Genomic DNA, 21,042 nt, shown 5'->3' with positions numbered 1-21,042 from the left:
AGAGGTTTTTTCTCAGGGAAAGGTGTTGTATTGTGACTTACAGGTGAAGCAAGTTGTATGTTAGTGGGGGTAGGAGGCAACGGGGAAAAAGCACCAAGGAGTGGATATATATGGGGGAGTGGGGTTGTTGGAGGGGGTAAAAATGGCATGGAGATTCCCTGAGGAGATAGAGAAGGGGCAGGGATCATTGGAGGGGGTAAAGGTAGGTTTTGAGAAGCAGGAGGCTGGGTGTGAAGTGGGGGGGTGGCTTGATAGTGTGAAAAAAGCCAATCATTTGGGGTTTTTTTAGTTTTAAAAGTTTATTAGTAATAAAATAGTTATAAAAATAGCAGTAAAATTAGAGTAATAAAAATTTGGACAATGAGGATTAGGACAATTACAAGACAATAAAAAGTAAAGAATTATAGATGTCCGGATGTTTTTGGGCACTAAGCTGCCAAAAACATGCCTTGTGAACAAAGGAATAACCCTTAACAGCAACAGCCTGTTGCATATTCATATATCTCATACTGATGCATAAATTCCTTGCAAATTAAGAATTTTTCTGGTTGTTGTCAACTTCTTCCCCTTAATCCTAGTGGTTCCATAAAGATGGAGAGAAGGTGGAAGAATGTTTGTCTTTTCTGATGAGGAGGCAGTAACTCTTTATGTGTCTTGTCGCTCTTATTTCTGTGCGAAGTTTCTTGATTATCTTATCCCTTTTCTTGAGCTAGTAAAAATATCTGACATTGCAGAGTTTCTATTTTAACATTGTGTTATAACCTAGAACTACATTTAACACACTACTTAAGAGAATTAATACAGCATAACTTTCTATCACTGCACATATAATATTTGTTTTAATATTTGTGACAAAAGCCAATCATAAAATATGCATTTTTCACACCTTGCCCTCACTGCCCTTTTGTCACACACACACACACACACACACACACACACAGACAGTTCTCGGTTAATTTCTGATTTGATTGCCTGGATTTTGTTTGGTTTTGTTGTTGCTTTGTTTCCTTGGTGTGCCTGAAGTGTCCAGTCAGGAGCAGAGTGACTCTTGCCAAGGAACTTTGTGGTGCTGTTGCTTAATATTAAATCTGGTTTTTGCTGATCCCTTGCTGGGGATGTTTTCAGCACTCTCAAGACCTCATTGGTAACAGGGTGAAGGAGCCCTGGCCCAGGCTCTGGCCCTCGGGGACACGGGGACGCTGCCGGGGGTTCCTGTCCCCCTGTCCCACCCCCCACAGCCCCAGCCCCCGTCCCCGTGTCAGGCTCTGGGGTCGAACTCGTGGAACATCCTCTGGGGGAGGCTGCGGCGCCGGGGGCGGGGAGACCCGGGGGGACAGGGGACCCCGCTGTGCACGAGCAGCGTTGGACTTCTCTGGGGGAACTGGGAGGGGGAGCTGGGGTGGAGTGACCTCCCCAGTGACCTCACACAGCCCCTGTGATGTCACACACCCCTGTGATGTCACACAGCTGCACTGTGATGTCACAGCCTGCTCTTTGAGGTCCCAGTCTGCTCTGTGATGTCACAAAATCTGCCCTGAGATGTCACAGCCCAGCCTGTGATGTCACAGCCAGCTCTATGATGGCACAGCTCTACCTCTGTGATGTTATGCAGCCTCGCTGTGATGTCACAGCCTGCTCTGTGATTTCTCAGTCAGCTCTGTGATGGCACAACCCACTCTGTATTGTGTCAGCCTTCTCTGTGACATCACACAGCTGCTCTGTGATGTCACAGAGCCCTTTCCTATGATGGCAGAGTCTTCTCTGCGGCCTCACAGCCCATTCTGTGATGTCACACAACCAGCCTGTAATGTCACAGCCGACTTTGTGACATCACAATCTCCTCTGTGATGTCACAGCCTGCTCTGTGATGTCACAGCCTGCTCTGTGATGGCAGAACTCACTTAGCATGTCACACAGCACCTCTGTGGGCTCACAGACCCACCCTGTGATGTCACAACACCTTCAGTGATGGAACACAGCCACCCTATAACGTCACAGCACACTCTTTGACCTCACAGCTTGCTCTGCTCTCTGATGTCATACAGGCATGCTCTGATGTCACAGCCTGCTCTGTGATGTCACACAATAAACCAGGGATGTCACAGCCAACTATATGATGTCACAACCTGGTCTGTGACAAAATCACAGAATCACAGAATTGCTGGGTTGGAAGAGACCTTTTAGGTCATCAAGTCCAGCCCATGCCCTAACACCACCTCAGCTAAACCATGGCACTGAGTGCCACATCCAGTCTTTTTTTAAACACATCCCATGGTGGTGACTCCACCACCTTCCTGGACAGACAGTTCCAGTAATTTATTACCCTTTCCATAAAAAACTTTGTTCCTAATATAAAACCTAAATTTCCCTTGGTGCAGCTTAAGACACTGTCCTCTGGTCCTGTCAGTTGCTGTGAGGAGAGAGACCGACCCCCACCTGACTGCAACCACCTTTCAGGGAGTGTGGAGAGTGATAAGGTCACCTCTGAGTCTTCTCCAGGATAAACAACTCCAGCTCCCTCAGGCATTCCTCACAGGACTTGTGTTCCAGACCCCTTGTAATAGATAAGAGAAGTCTCTTTGTTCATCATTAAACAGGAACTCAGGCAAAGGAAGAGGTTTTTTGTGAATAACAGGAAACCCGAGGATATGCTGACTCCTTAAGTTGATTGTACAACTAGGGTCGGGAGATGTGTAACCATCTATGGAAAGATTGTTACAGGGTCATAAACCCCCAGTGAGGAAGAGGAGGAGAGCCTTCATCCAGACGACCACCAGAGAGCAGACGGCGACCCCCTAGCAACTGGAGGCGCACGCCCAGAGTACTCCCGGAAAAGCCACAAGGCACGCGGAAGAAGGGGGAGAATAAAGGACCGTGGGAAAAGGGAAGCGGTGTGAGCCTTGGCGGAGCACTGACTCCCCAGCTGCACCCAGCGCTGTTTGCTTGTCATTGCTTGCTGTAATCAATAAAATTCTTTTTATCAATCCCTAAAGGATCAGACAAATTATTTACTTTAACTTATAAAACCCGTTCCCTGCTCTTGCTGCTGCCCCATCTTCAAAGCCTCTCCCTCGGGCTCTTCCTCCCGTGCAGAGCAGCTCTCCTGGACAGGGACGGCAGATGGCACAGCTGGGAAGCAAAGGGAGCACTGAGTCAGTATGGGGACGTTTTCCTTGGCAGCAGCTGCACTTCCATCAGGGAAGGGAAGATCTCAGAGCCTCCCCAGGAGGGTTAGAAAGAAAAAGCAGCCGAGCGGGCCAGGCTGTGGTGAGCACAGCCGCGGCGGGACTGTCCCGCAGCCCCGGCAGCCCGGCACAGCCGGCACAGCTCCCGGGCCCTGCCGGCACAGCTGCCTTGCCCAAGGACAGCCCCTGTGCCGGCCGGGGCAGCTGCGCTGAGCAGCCCCAGCACGGGCAGGGCCCGCTGCTGCCCCGCCGGGCAGTGCCCACGGCCACAGCCCACGCCACCCTCAGCCCCACCCTGCCTCCCCGGCCCTGGGGCCTCACCCGGGCTCTCTCCAGCGTGGCAGCAGCAGGTCCCTGTTCCCTGCTCTTGCTGCTGGCCTTCTGCTTCTCCCTGCTGGCTCCCGTCAGTCTCCGGCTGTCCTCAAGGTCTCCACTGCGGCTGTGGCAAAAGCGGAGGCTCTGCAACTGGTTCCAAGGCCTGGCAGAGCTGCAGTCCCGGAGCCCTCTGTGCTCCCTGCCGGCCCCCTCCATCCCCTCAGCCCCGCCATGCTCTTGGCAAACCCCCAGCCCCCTTCAGTTTCTTCAGCCCCTCACAGTCCTCTCAGCCCCTCAGTCCCTTCTGACCCATCCCGTCCCCCTAGACCCGCCACCCCTCGGCCTGTGCCACTTCCCTGTCACCTCAGTGCCACCATCACCCTCGGCTGCCCCACAGCCCTCAGCCCCAGCAGCACCTCAGGGTCACCGTCCCTTCAGCGTCACCGCCCCCTCAGCCCCCTCAGTCTCACCGTCCTTCAGCAGCTCCTCAGGGGACAGTGCCTGGGGCCACCGGCAGCTCCCACCGCTCCAGGGACACCCGGGGCTGGAACTGCTGCTCCGCCCGGCCCGGCCGCCAGCTCGGACCCAGCAAAGGGAGAGGGGACACAGGGGGCACGGGGGAAAAGCAAGAGGTGAGGGAGGAAGCAGAGCAGGGGAAGAGGTTAAAAAGAGGCCTACACCTATACAGATATCAATCTATGTAACTAAACCCCCATATATCAATATAAATATGCCTATCTACAAATATAACCATATATATGTAAATGTAACCATGCACATGTATAAATGAAACTATGGACATCTACAACTACAACTGCACATCGAAAAATATAAATATATACACCTAAAACTAAAAATAAATTAACTAGACAAATCTCTTTCTATGTAGATGGATAAATATAACTACATAAATCTATAAAGACAACAACATATATCAATAAATATAGCTATACACATCTATAAATATAACTAGAGACAGAGGAATTCTACCTGCCCAATGGTCACAGGCTCTCCCTCTGTCTCTTCCTGGCACACAGGGCAGCCCTCCTGGACAAGTTGATCACACGGGATCTGGGAAGCAAAGGGAACACTGAGACAATACTGGCCCTTGTTCAAGCGCCCCTTGAGCACCAATTGTCCTTCTATCAGGGACATTAAAAGACGGCCTGAAAGGCAGACTCTCACTTGGCAATTTGAAGCCTGCTCTATAAAGAACAGGGATCCTTCCAAGTTTTCAAAACAGAACTTTGTATTTAAGTATCCTAATAAAGTCTCAGCACCCACAGTGCAAATGGCACCCACGAGAGCTTGAAACACAGACAGTCCCAGTGACAGAGAGACCACAGTCCTCACTGAAATGGCTGAAGGCTGCTGGGGGCTGAGGTATGAACCAGACTGGGACACCCAGCTTGGTGGCACAACTCCCACAAGGTCAGGTTTATTCCCTGCTCTCTTGCCACAGCAGAGGACTCAGTGCCCAAGCCTCGGGCGAAGCATGGAGGGCAGGGCTTGGGCAGGTTGTGCATGTGCCTTTGAACTAAAGGCACCAGGGAGCACCAACCCTGCAGACAAGAACTCAACTCTTCTCGTCTCCCTTCCTGCCAGAGGCAGGCTCAGAGCAGCCATCTCACACCTCTCTAAACCAATGGGGGCTCTGTCCTTACCAGGCTCCTCGGGCTCTGGGGAACTGTTCTCGCAGCTCTCGGTGCCAGATGAAGTTTCCTCTGCTGCAGCCCGGTTCACAGGCTCCCCTCCTGAAGACTCAGGGGCAACATTCATGTTGCCCTTGAAAGAACAATAGAAAAAAAAGAAAACTAAAGATCATTCAGTATTTTGCTGGAATCGCATCAAGGAGACGGTTACTCTCCCTCTCCATGTAACAGCGTTCAAAAGCTCTCAGCCCAGCCTCTTCCATTCCCCTCCAATGGGTTACCTGAGCAGAGGGAGACCTTTCAGGCAGGGATCTCCTGATCTCCCGGATCATTTGCTCGACGGCAAAGCCAAGATCCCCTGGTGGCAATTGCTCTTCACCAGGTGCATTCCAGGCTGAGCCGGAGGCCGTCGATGCTGCACAACCTGCACTGCCAGGTGGAGCGCTGGGGGCTGAAGTGCCCGAGGTGGCTGCAAGAATCCAAAGACATTGGTCACACTCCACAATGTGGCTCTGGGACACAGATCTCTGTTGTTGCCTTGGATCAACCATCACAGGAAGCAGGCAGGAAAACCAGGCAGAGAATCTTTTGCCTTTCTAGGTGCCCCTTCTAAATAATCTTGAGAATTTTGGGCCGAGAATGACAGAGCCTTGTGGAAAAATACTCCAAACAGTCACTTTTCATGACCTTTTGGGGAAAAGCAAGGCTACAACTCTTTTCCTACCTCGCGGGTCGTAGGCTGGGGGCTGCTGCTCCCTGTGGAGCTGCTGGAAGCTGCAGGGCTGGATTCTGAGCACCTCCCGGTCGATCGGAGGCAGCTGTCCCCCGTAGAGCTGCTGGAAGCGGCTGCGAGGCCCCTCCCGCCCGAGCGGCAGCAGCGGCTCCCCGTAGAAACCGAAGAAGCCGCAGGGCGGGATCCGTAGCAGCTCTCGCTCGGCGGGCGGCGGCCGCTCCCCATAGAGCTCCTGGAAGCGGCTCGGCCCCTCCCGCCGGGCCGGCACCGGCCGGTCCCTGTGCAGCAGGTGGAAGCCGCAGGGCGGGCGCCGGGCGAGCAGCGGCCGCTGCCCGGGGGGCGGCTGGAAGCGGCCAGGCCGGGGGCTGCGCAGCTCCCGCCCGTCCGGCAGCGTCCGCTCCCTGTGCAGCAGCAGGAAGCCGCTGGGCGGGCGCCCGGGCGGCAGCGGCGGCCGCTCCCTGGAGAGCGGCTGGAAGCGACTGCGCCCGTCCCGCCCGTGCGGCAGCGGCCGCGCCCCGGGGAGCTGCTGGGAGCCGCGGGGCGGGCGCCTGCGGCCCTCCCGCCCCGCCGCCGGCCGCTGCCTGTTGGCCGCGCTCCGGCGCCTGATGCGGAGCAGGAGGTCGGGGCGGTCGCGGCGAAAGCAGGGGTTGCCGTAGTGGAGCCAAGCCCCGGCATCGCCCGGCGCAGCTGAGCCAACCCGGCCCGGCACCCTGCGGAAGCCGTAGCGGTAGAGCTGGCGCACGAAGCTGCGGAACTGCGTGGCCCTGAAGGTGTGCGGGGCCGGGCCCCGGGCGTCGCCCGGGCTGAGCAGCTCCCGCTCGAAGAGGGAGCGGTGGATGAGCAGCCCCCGGGCCCGGCTGTCCCAGCGCACGGAGCGGACGCGGGGGCTGTTCGCCAGGCGCCACAGCTTGGCGGGGAAGGCGCTGGCTCTGAGCCCGGCGGGCAGCGGCAGCTCCGCCATGGCGCCGCTCGCCGGCTGTCGCCACAACGGCCCCGGCGCAACGGCCGCGTGGGGATACCATAGGGACAGAGCCAACGCGGGGATTTGGAGCCTGGGGGTGCTGGCACCAAAGTCCTGCTCTTGAGAGGGGTGCAGGGACACAGGGGCTGTCAGAGGACAATGAGAGACAGGGGACATGAGGCCATAATGGGCCAAGCAAGATCCTGCCCAGCATGGCAGCAAAGACATTTCCTCCCCGTGTCCTTGGCACTCCAGGGCACCCCAAAAAGGGCCGAGGAGTCCTATGTGTAACCAGGAGGGATGACTGACATCACTGTGGGTCCCAGCATTCCCCAGTCCCTTGCTGGCCATTCAGTGCACACTGGGGCCGCTGGGCATGTGTGGAACATGGGGATGGGGTGCACAAAATTAAAGGGGGACCCCAAAGTGGAAGGAGTGGAAGCCAAAATCGCTGGGTGGAGACCCCCAAAACGGAGGTGTGAAATCCCAAAATGGAGGGAGGAACCCACAAAATTGGGGCAACGCCCCAAAAACCCACATGAAGCTGTTCTCTCCCTTCATTGTTTACCAGCAAGAGTTCCATCTGAAACATGGGGTTAGAAGTAGAAGATATTAATCATAGAAATTAGAAGGTATTGAATATTGAATATAGGCATATAAAATAATGGATATTGCTTAGGGCCACATCCTTAGGTTACGTGAGAATATACCGTATCCTGGCCTATGGGAAAGGAAGAGACTACGTGCAGAGCAGCAAGGAGAGACCTGATAAGGAGAAGGAATGTATATGGAAAACAGGATACAGGGTGTAAAGACAACTGAAAAATGAGGCCCCTTATGTTCTGGAAACAGATGGATCCTGGCCCCTGGCTTGGACCGTGGCCAAGGAATCAATGGGCATGTGCAAAGCAGTGGGGTCGAAAAGTCAGCCTGAAGAAGACCATTCTTTACTTCATCCCTTTTACGACCCCCGAAGCCTGGGACGACCACCAGAGACAGCTGCGCAGGCGCAGAGGACCGACAAGCTGATTAGCATACAGAGCGGAGAGGGAGGGGAGCCAGGAAATGACCCATGGGGAAACTTAATGCATATGTAACACTCCAGGGGATAAAAGAACACGTGTGTAAGCAAGGGGTATGCAAGTATTTGGGAAATGTCCCACATGCGTCCGGCCGAATAAACATACCTACTTTAAAACTCACTCTGTCTCTGAGTTTTAGGGTCTGGCTCCGCGTGTCACATCTACCAACTCTAATTTCAGCAAATAATTCCAAGTGTTTTAGCTGAAACTCATTCCGAGCAAACTTTGTAGAAGTGATCACAGAATCACAGAATGTTCTGTGTTGGAAGGGATCCACCGAGTCCAATTCTGAAGGGAATGGCTTGCTGGCGGGGTCAGCACCAAAGACACCCACCCCAGCTTAAGGAAGAAGTGTCATTGACTGTAGGGCAAAGCAGCACAGAAATACAAAAGGATAAGCTAAGCAATGCACCTGATTATTACTAGAAAAGATTGCCTGTAGGGATTCAGAAAAATACATCACCAGTTACCCTAATACTTGACCATTGTCCCGACACACACGTCAGCTGGGGATGCCCTGTCACACCAAGGGATTGGAGAAGCACTCCCAGTAACTGGGAATTCCTATGTGGTTCGCCCACCCTCAGGCGAGGCCGCCAACTTTGCCGCGAGAGGGCCCAGATTTTATACTGTTGAATAAACAAGCTACCACAACTTCTAGTGCGGGAACATCTGGTTTCATCCTCCTCTTGTCCAGGGCTCAGGGAGGAGCTAAGGGAGTTTGCTTTGAGCCTACACCTTCAAACAAAGCCAGATAGAGATGTGATAAATGAATATGATTTGTGCCAATAATTGTAACTATATCGATATTTTAGAAAATATTTGTTAAAAAGTAATAGGGGAAAGTGATATGTAATTAGCATCACAAAACAGCTGTTCGCAGATGTTCATAAGATCCAGGATGGAGTATTGAGATATTTTCGCACAAAAGGCCTTGGGAAGGACAAAGCTGGGAAAAACTCCAAGAGTGGAATTGACATTGAGACGAATGAAAGTCCAGGCATCTTCTTCTTAGGCAAGATTGGCCTTGAAGACAATTAAGCTGCCCATATGGCCCTGGGCGCAAGGCTGGTGCCCCACAGGACAGGGGTGCCACCCACGGTGGGGCACAAGGGGAAGGCTGAGGAAGCAGAGCGCAGAGACTGTGTGGGGGAAATAACAACAATTTATTTATTTTTCTAAAAATAAGGAGTTGAAGAGCCTTGCTAGTTCTACTGCTGGGGTGGGGAGAGTTTGAGGCCTTTCTCTTTAGGGACCGCCGGGGCCACCCAGGCAAGCAGTGCCTGCCTTGGGTGGGACCAGAGGGTCTGAGGCTGGTGCTCTGGACAGATGGATCAGAGGGACCTGCCTCATCCTGGGGCTAGTCCTGCTCTGGGGACACCGGCACAACTGGGGGATGGCTTTGACCCCTGCTGGGGGTGGCCTCCGTTGTGGCAGCTTCCTCTTCTTCCTCTGTGGGCACTTGAGGGCTGCTGGGTAGAGTCCAAGAGCTGGGTCTGGGGCTGTTAGGGCTGGAGGAGTTGGGGTTGTTTGGGCTCGAGAAGCTGGGGGAACTGTGGCTGTTGGGTCTGGAGAGGCTGGGGGAGCTGGAGAAGATGGAACTGGAGCTGCTGGAGCAGCTGCGGGCTGCTGGGCTGTCATCCTCATCTGCGGCAGCGTGGGAGTGCAGCAGACTCTGGGCCCCTGAGCTGCAGTGTCTCACAATGATGTCGATGGTGCCCTGGACCAGTGGCACTGTGTGTTCCTCCAGGAAGCCCTGCAGACTCTGGATCATGTCCTCCTGGTCTGGCCCACACACACAGAGAACATCCAGGATGGCACTCTGTGCTCCTTGCCATCCACCACTGCTCCCTTTGGATGGCCTCCATCCTCTGGTTCAGCCAAGTCCGCACAGAGTCCAGAAGTTCCCGTCGTCGACAGAAAAGTCCTGCCCAGACCTTGGGCAGGACACCGCCGACAGCTCTGGCTGGTGTCTCCTGAGGAGAAGAGGGATGGGCCGGCACAGGGCCATGGGGGCTGATCTCGTCCTGGCCGCCGGGAGCTCGCTCTGATGAGCTCGTGGCTGCTGGCAGCTGCTCAGGGGCTGTGATGACAATCTCTAAAGAGTCACCGGCATCATCAGAAAACCTGACAGTCTCTATTGCTCCTCTGCACAGTGAGCATGATGGATTTGTCTGTGCCCACCACAGGATGCAGCTCCGGCAGAACTGGTGGCCACAGGGCAGAGTAGAAGCCACGTCATCCCAGGTGTCCTGGCAGATGGCACAGTTGCCATCTGTCTCTGTGGCCATATTTGGCTGCTGCAGCACGTTGGGGAGGGCTGAGGATCAGGAGCTGCTCTCTGTTGCCGGTGTCACACCCTGCAGGAGAGGGGAGGAAGGAGAAGGACACCCTCCCACCTCCCTAAAGCCCTGCCTTTTTCTCCCTGTGCTTCCTGTCTTTCTCCTTATCTTCTGCTTGGAATTTTCAGAGGATTTATTCTTATTTTCTCTTGATCAGTGCTAAAATGCATGTTTCTCTTCCAAGTTTCAGTTTGTTTAGTGATCCTGTCGAGCCTTTTCTCAGAAGCCTTTTTAATGAAATTGAGAGTCAATTTCAGCAATTTTGGTGATTCCCTGTGTGATTTACACAAGTCTCCTGTTAATTAGGGCACCACTTAGGAAGGTACAAAGAGAAAAAGGATGTTTCTGTATGTCAGTTCAGTAGTGGAATATTCATGGATAGAGAGAGTGATTAGCTGAATTTTACACGTACTCCTAACCTGAAAGTGCAACAGCTAACTTGGGGAGCAATTAGAGCCAGATCTCTTCTTCTACCAGCCGGAATTCAAATGTAAAGGAAATACAGCAGGGTGAGAATGTTAGTGCTCAGCTCCTAAAGTGCCTTGTTAAGGTGTTGTTAGAGTAATGGAGATAAAAATCTGGGTTCCCATTCCTAATTGTCAGTTTCATTGACTCTGAAAACAGCAGAGATGTGCACATCACACTTATCAATCCATTTGGGGGTGTTTTAGGTTTGTAATGTAATAGCTTTTTAGATCTCTAGACAATGCTTCCAGGAGTCTAAATGACTGAATGACTTTCTCCTTTTCTCCTCAGTCTTTGCATTCCTGTGCACCAGAGATCTTCAGTGAATGAGTTCCACTCTACTCCAAGCTGAATCTCTCAGCTGTGTTTACAGTGGTTGTCTGTGGGTCTCTTCTGCACCGCGCAATTTTAAAATCTTCATTCCTTTCAATCTCTGTTTTCCCGCTCTCTGTGTTATCACACTTGTTCAGCAAGTTTTCTTTCCAAGAATACTAATCACAATATCCCAAAGGAATAAAAAATGGTTGGCCAGAATTGGGATTTCACCTCCAACACTGCCTGTTGTGACAGACAGGAGGAGATTGTTGGCTGGAAACATTTCATGTGTGGGGAGGAAGGGGCTGGACCAGCCTTGCCCTGCCCTGGAACCCCAATCCCCCCAGAGCCTCTATCCCAGCCCAGCAGTGTCTGCCAGTCCCTGGCACAGCACAGGCAATGCTCCACAGCCACCTCTGGAGCCCCCAGCTCAGCTCCTGAGTGACCAAATGACCCCAAGTCCCACCTGGGGGAAGGGCCCAGGAACACCAAGGGGTGTTTAAGGCTGACCACAAGGCAAGCACACATCTTGACCCCACCTCCTCTTGGAATTTCTATCTGAACACTGCTGGAATCCAGGAGTTGGTAGCTCTGTGTGTGCTTCTCTGTATATTTTTTGTCTTTCTCACTTTCTGTGTCTCTTTCTTCTATTTCAGTCCTCGTGCAAATGTTGATTAACTTAAAATTGAATGAGCTAATAGTCTGTGAAGTTGAATGGGCCAAGGTAATGCTTTGGGAAGTGTTTTTGTTGATTGAATGTCACGCTAATCCTTTTACCAAAGTTTCTCTGGTTTTCTAAAATTCCCAGTAAAGGCTGTTTTGTTGTTTTGAGCTCATGAGAATCTCTTGTTGGTATTTCTCCAGTGCATCCAACTCAGAGGACACAAACAATTGTAATTCCTCTTAAATGTCTCCTTGAGAGAGTTGTTTGGGGGATGGGAGTCAGGGCTTGTGTGTCCTGCTTGGCACAGCCCAGGCAGGGCTTTCACAGCCACATTCCACACTCCATTTCCCAGCTGGAGCCGCTGGTGCCTCTGAGTTCTGCTGCCCCAGCCCCAGGGACGCTCTCCTTGTCTGCCCATTCCCCCACGGTCTCTGGGCAGGGATGGCCTCAGTGGGGGCTGCTGACATCCTCAGCAACTTGGAGCGCCCTGGAGCCACCTCCGGCCATGGACGGCGGCCAGCGGCCGGGAATGCCCCGGGGTGAGGAGGGAGGACACCAGCAGAGCATCCCCACGAGGCAACGATGAAGACAGTGCCGGGATCAGGCAGAAGGAGCATGGACCCCCACCGGAGCATCCTCCAAAGGTAAGGTGTTTTCCAAAGTAAAATTGGCAAAAAATCTTATTAAATTCTGTGGCTGATCTTTGCTGTCCCCACGAGTCGCTCACCACCCACACGAATCATAAAGTTCCCCCTCAAATGTGGGACTGGGAGCACACAGACCCTTCCCCATAGTCTAGGGACCCCCAGAAGACCCCTCCCTATGGACTGGCCACCCCAGAAATGGGGCTAGGACCTCCAGAGAAACCTCCCCATTACCCTAAAACCCCCCAGAATGGTGCTGGTACCCCCAGAGACCCATCCCCATGGGACTGGAACCACCACAGACCCATCTCCATGAACCTACAACCCCCAGAAATGGGACAGGGACCCCCAGAGACCCCTCCCTATGGGCCTGGGATCCCCAGAATGGGGCTGGGACTCCCCCCATGTGAGCCACGCCCACTCCCCGCCTTGCCCCTCCGCCAGCGTCAATCCAACCAATCAGCGCCTGGAACAATCAGTGCAGGAACGCCTTCTGCATCATCCAATCAGATCGCACTCTTATTCTGGCCCCACCCCTTCATTGTGACATCACAAGCGGCCTTGACACTCAGCCCCTCACCACTATGACATCACTGCACTCCCATTGGCTGTCGGCGGGAGGGCGGGGCTTGCCCGGACTATAAAAGGCGTGTGCTGGCACACAGGGCTCAGTGCGGGCCCAGCGATGGGAGCGGCGGCGTTGGCGGCGTCAGAGCCCTGGGAGCGCCCCGGAGCCACCTCTGGCCATGGACGGCGGTGAGGAATGCCCTGGGGAGAGGGGGGAGGACCCCGCCAGAGCATCCCATGGGACAGTGAGCACCGAGAGCGGCGGGGCATCGCCCTGGAACGAGGACGATGGAACTGGGAGGACCAGGGCAACCAGCGGAGCATCCCCGGGGCTGAGGAAGGAGAATACCAACATAGCATCCCCCGGGGGCAACGGGCATTTAGGGATTTTAGGGATTGTAGAGAGTAGTTTAGTATGTCACATGGATGAGAAGTTTAGGTTTTACAATTTTTAGCATATTGTAGATTGTTATAAACGCCAATCACTTGGTTTTTAAAATTTTAAAAGTTTAATAATAATAAAATGGTTATAAAAATAGTAATACAATTAGAGTAATGAAAATTTAGAGTTAGGACAATTACAAGACAATAAAAAGCAAAGAATTACAGACGTCCGGATGCTCTCGGGCACTTACGCCCGATAAGCATGCCTTGTGAACAAAGGAATAATCTTTAAAAGCAGTAGCCTGTTGCATATTCATATATCTCATACATGATGCATAAATTCCTTGCAAATTAAGAACTTTTCTGGTTTTTTTCAACTTCTTCCCCTTAATCCTGGTGGTTCCATAAAGCCGGAGAGAAGGTGGAAGTATGTTTGTCTTTTCCGATAAGGAGGCAGTAATTCTTTATGGGCCCCCATCATTGTCATCTCTGTGTGAAGAGTTTCTTCATTATCTCATCTCTTGCTTGAGCTAGTAAAAAAAAACCCCACATATATAGCCTCTATTTTAACTACAAAACTACATTTACCATACTATTAAAATGTTAATACAGCACTTCTAATGAATATAACATAATACATATAGTATTCAATTTAATATTTGCGAAAAGCCAATCATAAAATATGCATTTTTCACAGATGGGTACAGGAGCTGTCACATCTTCAGCAGAGGAGGACACACCTTCAGCAGGAGCTGTCACAGCTTCACCAGGTGTTGGGGAATGGCTGCAGGAACAGGGTCATGGATCGATGGAACAATTGTTCCAGCAATCCTCTGTTTGAGACCCCAGACCTGAGCTCTGTGCCCGGGAGGAGCTCTGGCCTGGGAAACTGGCCTGGGAACAGCATTGTGTCTGGGTCTGGGAAACAGCACTGTGCCTAGCCTAGGAACAGTACACTGTGCATGTACAGATAGCAAAAAAGCAGCATATCCTTGAGATATGAGTTGTACAAGAACAGGATGTAAAACAAGATGTACCTAGCAAAGTAAAATATATCAAGCTAGCAGATGAAACACTTAGCTGCAGCTGAAACCGCACGTAGGAGAGCATGTAACAATGAACCTTTATGAATTAACCAATGAGAGCTTGTTGCTAACATTGCTTGTGAAAGACTGTATAAACTGACAGGATCTTTGAATAAATCAGAGCTTGCTTATCAATCATATTGATTGTGTGCTTGTCTTCCCTCACTGCCCACGGCAAATCTTGGCACCCAGAACAGGGACCCTTGCAACCCTCAGGGGTCCCGGTGCCTCTCTGACTAAGGCGGTGAGCCCGGAGCAGCGCTGAATATGCAGTGTTCAGAGGGCTGGAAGTCTACTCGATGCTGGCATAAGGAGTCCTCTCGAGCCTGGGTCAGAGCAAGACTTGCCATCTGGGGAGTCAGGACAAGACTCGCCATCCGGGGAAGAGCTGCCGGCTTGCAAGGTACAAAGGCTGCACTTAAGGGTCAGATTATGGAAAGCAAAGTAGCTCTTCAATTACTTACAGAAACGTGATTTAGCTGACATAGATTTAGATAAAGATCCGCCAGCTTTGTACACCTATGGTCGGGCTCAAGGCTTATTTAAAGCCTCAGGGGATCTCTCTGATGAGAAAGAGTGGCGTGGATTAGAGAACATTCTTTAGTTTAAGGTGATTGATGATGATAAGGCTGCCCGAGAGCTAATGAGGTCGTGGCGCTCAGTCATAAATTGTTTGCAGAAGTATCAAGCAGAAAAGAAAGTTGCTGCTGTTGCTACTGCCACTTTAGAAGGGGTTAAACCAGGAATGCATTCTTTAGAGGTTGATTACAATCCTAGTCCTCCAGTAAGAAATATTATTGAAATTAAGAGCAGATCGAGTGATAAGCAACCTACTGCTCCCCCTGCTTTTAATCCTGCCTTTAATGCTGCTCAGTCAGACACAGATCCCCTCCCCGGGAATGAACAATCAGTAATAAATGGTGAAAGACTTCCACAGGCTAAAAGAAAGCAGCTGCAGGATGAAACTGTTCAGAACAGCCACAAAAGAGTTTTAGTGACATCTGCTAGTAATCCTTTTAAGCAAGAACATCCTAAAATTTTACCAGGAATACACAGAATGAATTGGTTGAGTATCCAAAAAGAAGCAATAAGTAATAAAGATTATGACTTGTTCTACTATTACTGACATAGATTGCCAAGCTTTTCCTGTTGCTTATACACCAAATGCAGGAGGGGGAGAAACAACCAATTATCATCCTGTGGATTGGAAATTGCTTTCACAATTGAGAGCCGCAGTTAATGACTGTGGGCTACACGGGGAACCTGCAAAGCAAATGCTTAATTCCATATGGGGCTCAGGTTTACTTCTTCCAAAAGATATTAAAAGTATCATAAGAATAATTATGACACAGTCTCAGTTAAGACTGTGGCAAGCCCACTAGCATAAATTATGTAATCATTTTGCAAAGACTCCACGACAGCAGAATGAGCCCTTATTTGGGATAGCTGTTGAACAATTAATAAGTGTTGGGCAATTCACTACAACTGAAATGCAGGCAAAGTAGGGGCTAAAGTATGAAAAGCTACCATACCATTAACTAGAGAAGCAATCTCCATGGTTAGGACAAAACCAGTATCTCCTTCTTCTATGTCTATTAAGCAAGGCAGAAATGAGCTTTTTATTCCTTTGTGGATTGGGTGACCGAAGCTATCAATTTAGCTGATGTACAGGACTTCATGAAGAGAACCCTATTACGACAGTGTGTTTTAGAAAATTGTAATACCTCTACTAGAAGTATTCTTAACACAATGAGCATTGATGCAACAGTGGAGGAAATGCTCTGTGTGCTCCCCGTGAACCTCAGCTCTGGGACCACTGTCTGCCCCAGGCTTCAGGGGCTGCAGTGGGAGCCCGGCTGGGCTCTGCCCTGGGGCCATCCTGCAGGGACAGCTGCAAACAGGGAGCATTCCCTTGCCACAAAGAGCCAAGCCAGGGCTGCAGGGCAGCTGCTCCAGCCCGGACTGCACTGCTGAGTGCTGTGCTCTGGGGCTCGGGCTCCCCGCACAGGGGACTGGACTGGTGTGCCACAGGAGACTGGGAAGCTGCAGCTTCAGCCTAACTGAGGTGGGTGCGTGGGCTGGGAAGAGTGGGGAGGCTCAAGGGGATTCACAGAGCTCATCCTGCTGCAAGGACGAGGACAAGGGAGTGGGAACTCAGCAGTGAGGAGAGCTGAGGGCTGGAGAGCAGCTCTGAATGACACTAAAATCCCACTGGACCTCTGAGACATTGCTGCTCCTCAGCCAGTGACAGGATGAGTCCCTAAGCCTGGGGCTCAGCCTTCCTCGTGGTGAGGGGCACCAAGGAAGGCAACAGTGTGATGGAGACTGCCATGGGCTGGGAACTCACTGGGGGAAAAGAGGGAGCAGTTGGGAAGTAAAAGGCAGGTGGAGGAGAGAACTGTTCAGAGAAAGACTGAGCTACAGCTTGAGCAGGCTGCAAAATGTCATCTGGGGTCATCCCAGATTGATTTCATTTCAGAAGTTAAGGAACAAGTTTATTTTGGGGTGGTGTCATGTTTTCCCTGGGAGGTGTACACTCTGCACACTTGAGCTGTGTTGCTGAAATGCTCAAGCAGGTCTGTGCTGCAGGTCACCCCATTTCTTCTTTGGCTGATTGTGGCCCAGTGCTGAGCTCCAGCAGAGCCCTGGCAGAGCCCAGAGCAGCCTCAGCACCCGCAGAGCCCAGCTGCAAGGAGAGAAACCAGAAAGTGCCCGTCAGCTGAAGGCTCCTGTCCCCTTGTCCCAGCCGCCCGCGGTGCCCAGGCCATGCTGGCCGTGCCCAGAGCTGTGCCCAGAGCTGCCCATCCCTGCTGCCTTTGGGAGCAGAGCAGGAGGGCAGGACATGTGCCCAGCCTGCAGCCGGCCACGGCACATCCAGCCCTCAGCAGCTGCCCAGAGCAGGATGCTCCTGTGCTCGCTGCCATCTCCCCAAAGCTCTGATCCCACCATGCCAAGCAGACGGGACCCACCTGATGCCATCCCCCGCTGGAAGAAAAGCTGGTCCCAAACGATGTCCTCAGCCTTCTCCAAGGGCACGGCCCATCCATGCCACAGCTGCTCCCAAGCACTTCCCCATCCAGACTGGACCCCACCTGGAACGCTTCCTCTAGAAAAACACACAACAACTTATTGAAAATAGATTACAGACAAAAAGGGGAATAAGAAAAAAGGTCAAAAATCATATTACTGTCAGGGACTTGAGGAAGGCCCAACCCCTGCATGCCAGGGAAAAACCCACCCACAGGTAAGGGAAGCCCAGGCTTTATCCCTTCCCCCCTGCACTGCCCCCCAAAATAATGGTGATCCCAAAGCAAACAGGGGCAGTGGAGCAGCCCAAGCCCTTCCTTGCCTGCAAAGCAAAGCAGCCCCTGCACAGGTTCTGGAGTCCCACTTCTGCTCCCACCATGGGGGTTTGTTTGTGTCGGGCTGGCTGCCCCAGCTCCAGCCCCAGCCCGGGGCACGGTGGGTGCTGGGGCTGTTGGCAGGGCCAGGAGCCCACTCCCATTTCATCACCACCCCAGCCCATCCCCCAGCCCTGCCAAAAGCAGCCTGGCAGCCGACTGAAGGATCAGCTGCATCTGCCCCAGCAAAGGGGGAACCTTTGGTTCCTGCCCAGGCTGTGCAATGCCCAAATCTGGGAGCATCCCCCTGCGTGTGGACTCACCTGCAAATTCCCTGTGGAGCCTGGCTTTGGAGAAGGTGCCAGAATCGAAGTCCATCATCCTCAGCTGCCGGTGGCCAGGTGGAGGAAGAGGTTGTCATCCTTGATGTCATCCTCGCTGTCCCCAGAAGCAGCAGCCCCACACGGTACAGCTCCTCCAGGGGCTCCTTCTCCTTCCCTGGGGGTGAGCCCAGGTTGTCAGGGTTCTGCCCAGGGCCCAGAGCTGTCAGGGAACCAGGACAAGCAAAACCAGCTCAGATGGTGGCCACCAGTGCTGGGCAGAGCAGCTCAGCTCCAGCACAAGGGCTGCGTGTCCCCATCTGATGACCCCTGGGCAGTGACACAGGCAGGACAAAATGTCTGGGTTCCTTTGCTTCTGATTGCCAAGGCATGTGTGGAGCTGCAACTTACCAGGGCCTTGCATCAAAGTGTGCCTGTGGCTCTCTCCCTTCTTCTAGGGCCGATCAATATCCTGCAGCCAGGGATCACAGAACAGCTCTTCTAACGAGGGCCTGTCCGAGTGCAGCATGGATAAACACCGCCTGATCACATCTTGGCACTCTGGGCAGAGAAACCAGAACCCGCCGGTCAGCTGGAGAAGGCTCCTGTTGGCTTTGCCCCACTATTCCCGTACCCAGGCCATGCTGGATGTGCTCAGAGCTGGGCCTAAACTTCCCCATCAATTCCCTGTTTTGGAGGAGAGCAGGAGAGCAGGACATGTGCCACCTCCTCAGCAGTTGCCAGAGCGGGATGCTCACGAGCTGCTGCTGTCTCCCAGCACTGGCATTGCCCCTGTGGCCAGAGATGAGGATCCACCTTGAGAGAGCCGTTGTGGCAGCGAGAGCTGATGGTCCCAGCTGATGTTCTGGCTCCTCCTGAAAGGGTGCTCCCCGCAGACCATCTGGTGCAGCAGGATGCCCAGGGACCAGATGGTAGCTGGCTTGCCGTAGTAAAATCCAAAGAGGATCCATTCCGGGGGGCTGTATGACGGTGTTCCTATGGAAGACAGATGGGGTTCATCAGGGGGATGCTGCTGCTCCCAGAGCCTGGCCCCAGCATCCCTGGGCGTGTGGGGGCTGCCCCAGTGGCACACGGGGTGACCGCTGCCCTCTCGCCAGCATCTGGGACTTGTGTACAGACTCGGGGTTGGAAAAGAAGCCACTGGGGTTGGAAGAGGGCAGCAGAAGTCCTGGCAAGGCCCAACCATGAGGAGGAAAAACCCACCCAGTGCTTGGGAAAACCATGCCTTCATCCTCCCTGCCTGCACAGACCAAAAAACATCATGAATCCAAAACAAACCAGGTGAGTGGAGCAGTCCAAGCCCTTTGTCACCTGCACACCAAACCGGCTGGGACACAGGTTCCGGCCCCCCTCTCTGCTACCCCCACCCACTGATGTTTCTGTTGGGCTGGCTGCCCCAGCCCCAGCCTCAGTCCTGCCCAGAGTGGTGGGCAAAGGCTGCCAGCAGGGCTGGAAGCTGGCTCCCCACCCAGCCCTGCTCAAATGCAACTCAGCTGAAATCTCAGTGCCATGAAGGGCAGCAAAAGGGAGAATCCCCGCTGCCACAGCCAGCTTGGGCTGTGAGATGTTGGGCCATGAGATGCCAGGACCGAGAGCACACCCCTGCGTGGGCTCACCTGCAAAGCGAGTGTAGGCTGTGTCTTGCAGGTAGGTGCCACAGCCAAAGTCAATCAATTTGGCCTGCCCGGTGGCCAGGTCAACCAGGATGTTCTGTGGTTTGATGTCCCTGTGCAGGACCCCACAGCTGGTGCAGTGCTGCACGGCCTCCAGCACCTGGCGGAACAGATCCCGCGCCACCTCCTCGGACAGGAACCCCCGTGCCCGAATGAAATGATGCAGGTCCTGAGACCGCTTCGGGCGTTCCAGCACCATCAAGATGTATTTGGGGAGCTCAAGCCACTCCAGCAGCTGGACGACACCGGGGAATCCAGTGGACACCTTGTCCAGCAGCATGATCTCCAGGGGTGCGCTGGTGCCGTCGGGCTGCAGGAGGAGCACGATGCTGTCAGTGGGGCTGATGCCATGCCGGGGGTCAGGAACTCCTCACCCAGCCCGGGGTGCTCTGCGCCCTGCGCTGGCCCCACGCCCGCTCTCCCTCGAGGTGTTCTGGTGGCTCCCACCCTGCCGGGCCTCGGCTCATCCCCGCCCGGCACGGCCCGGCTTCTGCCGCTGGCCCCGCTCACTCACCAGCTCGCCCCAGTGCCGGACGCTGTTCCTTGGCACCCTTTTGATGGCCACCTGCAAGCCAAGAGCAGCAGCGGGCTGAGCTCGCCGCCCGCCATGCCCAGCCTCAGCCCCAGCGCAAGCTCCAGCCCCATCCTCCTCCTCCTCCTCCTCCTCCCCCTTCTCCTTTTCCTTCTATCCCTCCTCCTCCTCCACCCCCTCCTTCCCCTCCCCCTCCTCCCCCTCCTCTCCCTCCTCCTCCTCCTCCTCCGCCCGCCGCCGGCCCCGCCGCTCACCGGGGCGCCGTCCGAGAGCCGCGTGGCCGCGAAGACGCTGCCGAAGCCGCCGCTGCCCAGCAGCGAACCCAGCCGGTACCGCTCCTGCAGGCCCTGCTGCGCCTTCCCTGCGGGCGGGACGCGGCTGTCAGCGCTCGGCCCGGGGCCAGGAGCGGCCCCCGACCGCCCCCCGACCGCCCCGGGCCGGCCCTCCCCAGGCGTTCGCTCCCGGCAACGGGACAGCGGCGGCTCGGGGGCGGCGGCCGCGCTGCCGAGCGGCGGAGCTCGGGCCGGGGAAGCCGCAGCGGAGGCGGCGGCAGCGGCCGCGCCGCGTGTGTCCTCCGCGGGGCCCGGGAGGAGCCGGGGCCGGGGCCAGGCTCGGGCCAGGCGGAGCCAGAGGGAGGCGATGCCGCCCCAGCCCCAGGCACCGATGCCCGCCCAGAAGCGCCACCGCCAGCACGGCCAGAGCCGGGCGGAGGCGAGACCCCGGCGGGACGGCCGGGGACGGGGACGGGGACGGGGACGGGG

The 21,042-nt window shown here is 54.1% G+C and overlaps 1 protein-coding gene and 1 long non-coding RNA gene across 2 annotated transcripts in view; both read right to left on the bottom strand.

Annotated features, from left to right (window-relative positions):
• LOC137465776 (zinc finger protein 420-like) overlaps positions 1 to 21,042 on the bottom strand; it is a 135,637-nt gene that overhangs the window by 12,489 nt on the left and 102,106 nt on the right. The gene's annotated exons all lie outside the window — the stretch shown is intronic.
• LOC137465777 (uncharacterized) lies at positions 3,052 to 4,142 on the bottom strand. The gene is made up of 3 exons (XR_010994830.1): positions 3,971 to 4,142; positions 3,507 to 3,624; positions 3,052 to 3,129 (listed from the first exon to the last, which is right to left on the bottom strand). It is a non-coding gene; the product is annotated as an uncharacterized lncRNA (long non-coding RNA).

This window comes from Anomalospiza imberbis, unplaced genomic scaffold (genome assembly GCF_031753505.1).
Source record: "Anomalospiza imberbis isolate Cuckoo-Finch-1a 21T00152 unplaced genomic scaffold, ASM3175350v1 scaffold_109, whole genome shotgun sequence".
NCBI classification, from domain to species: Eukaryota; Metazoa; Chordata; class Aves; order Passeriformes; family Viduidae; genus Anomalospiza; species Anomalospiza imberbis.
This window is presented reverse-complemented; position numbering and strand designations above follow the sequence as displayed.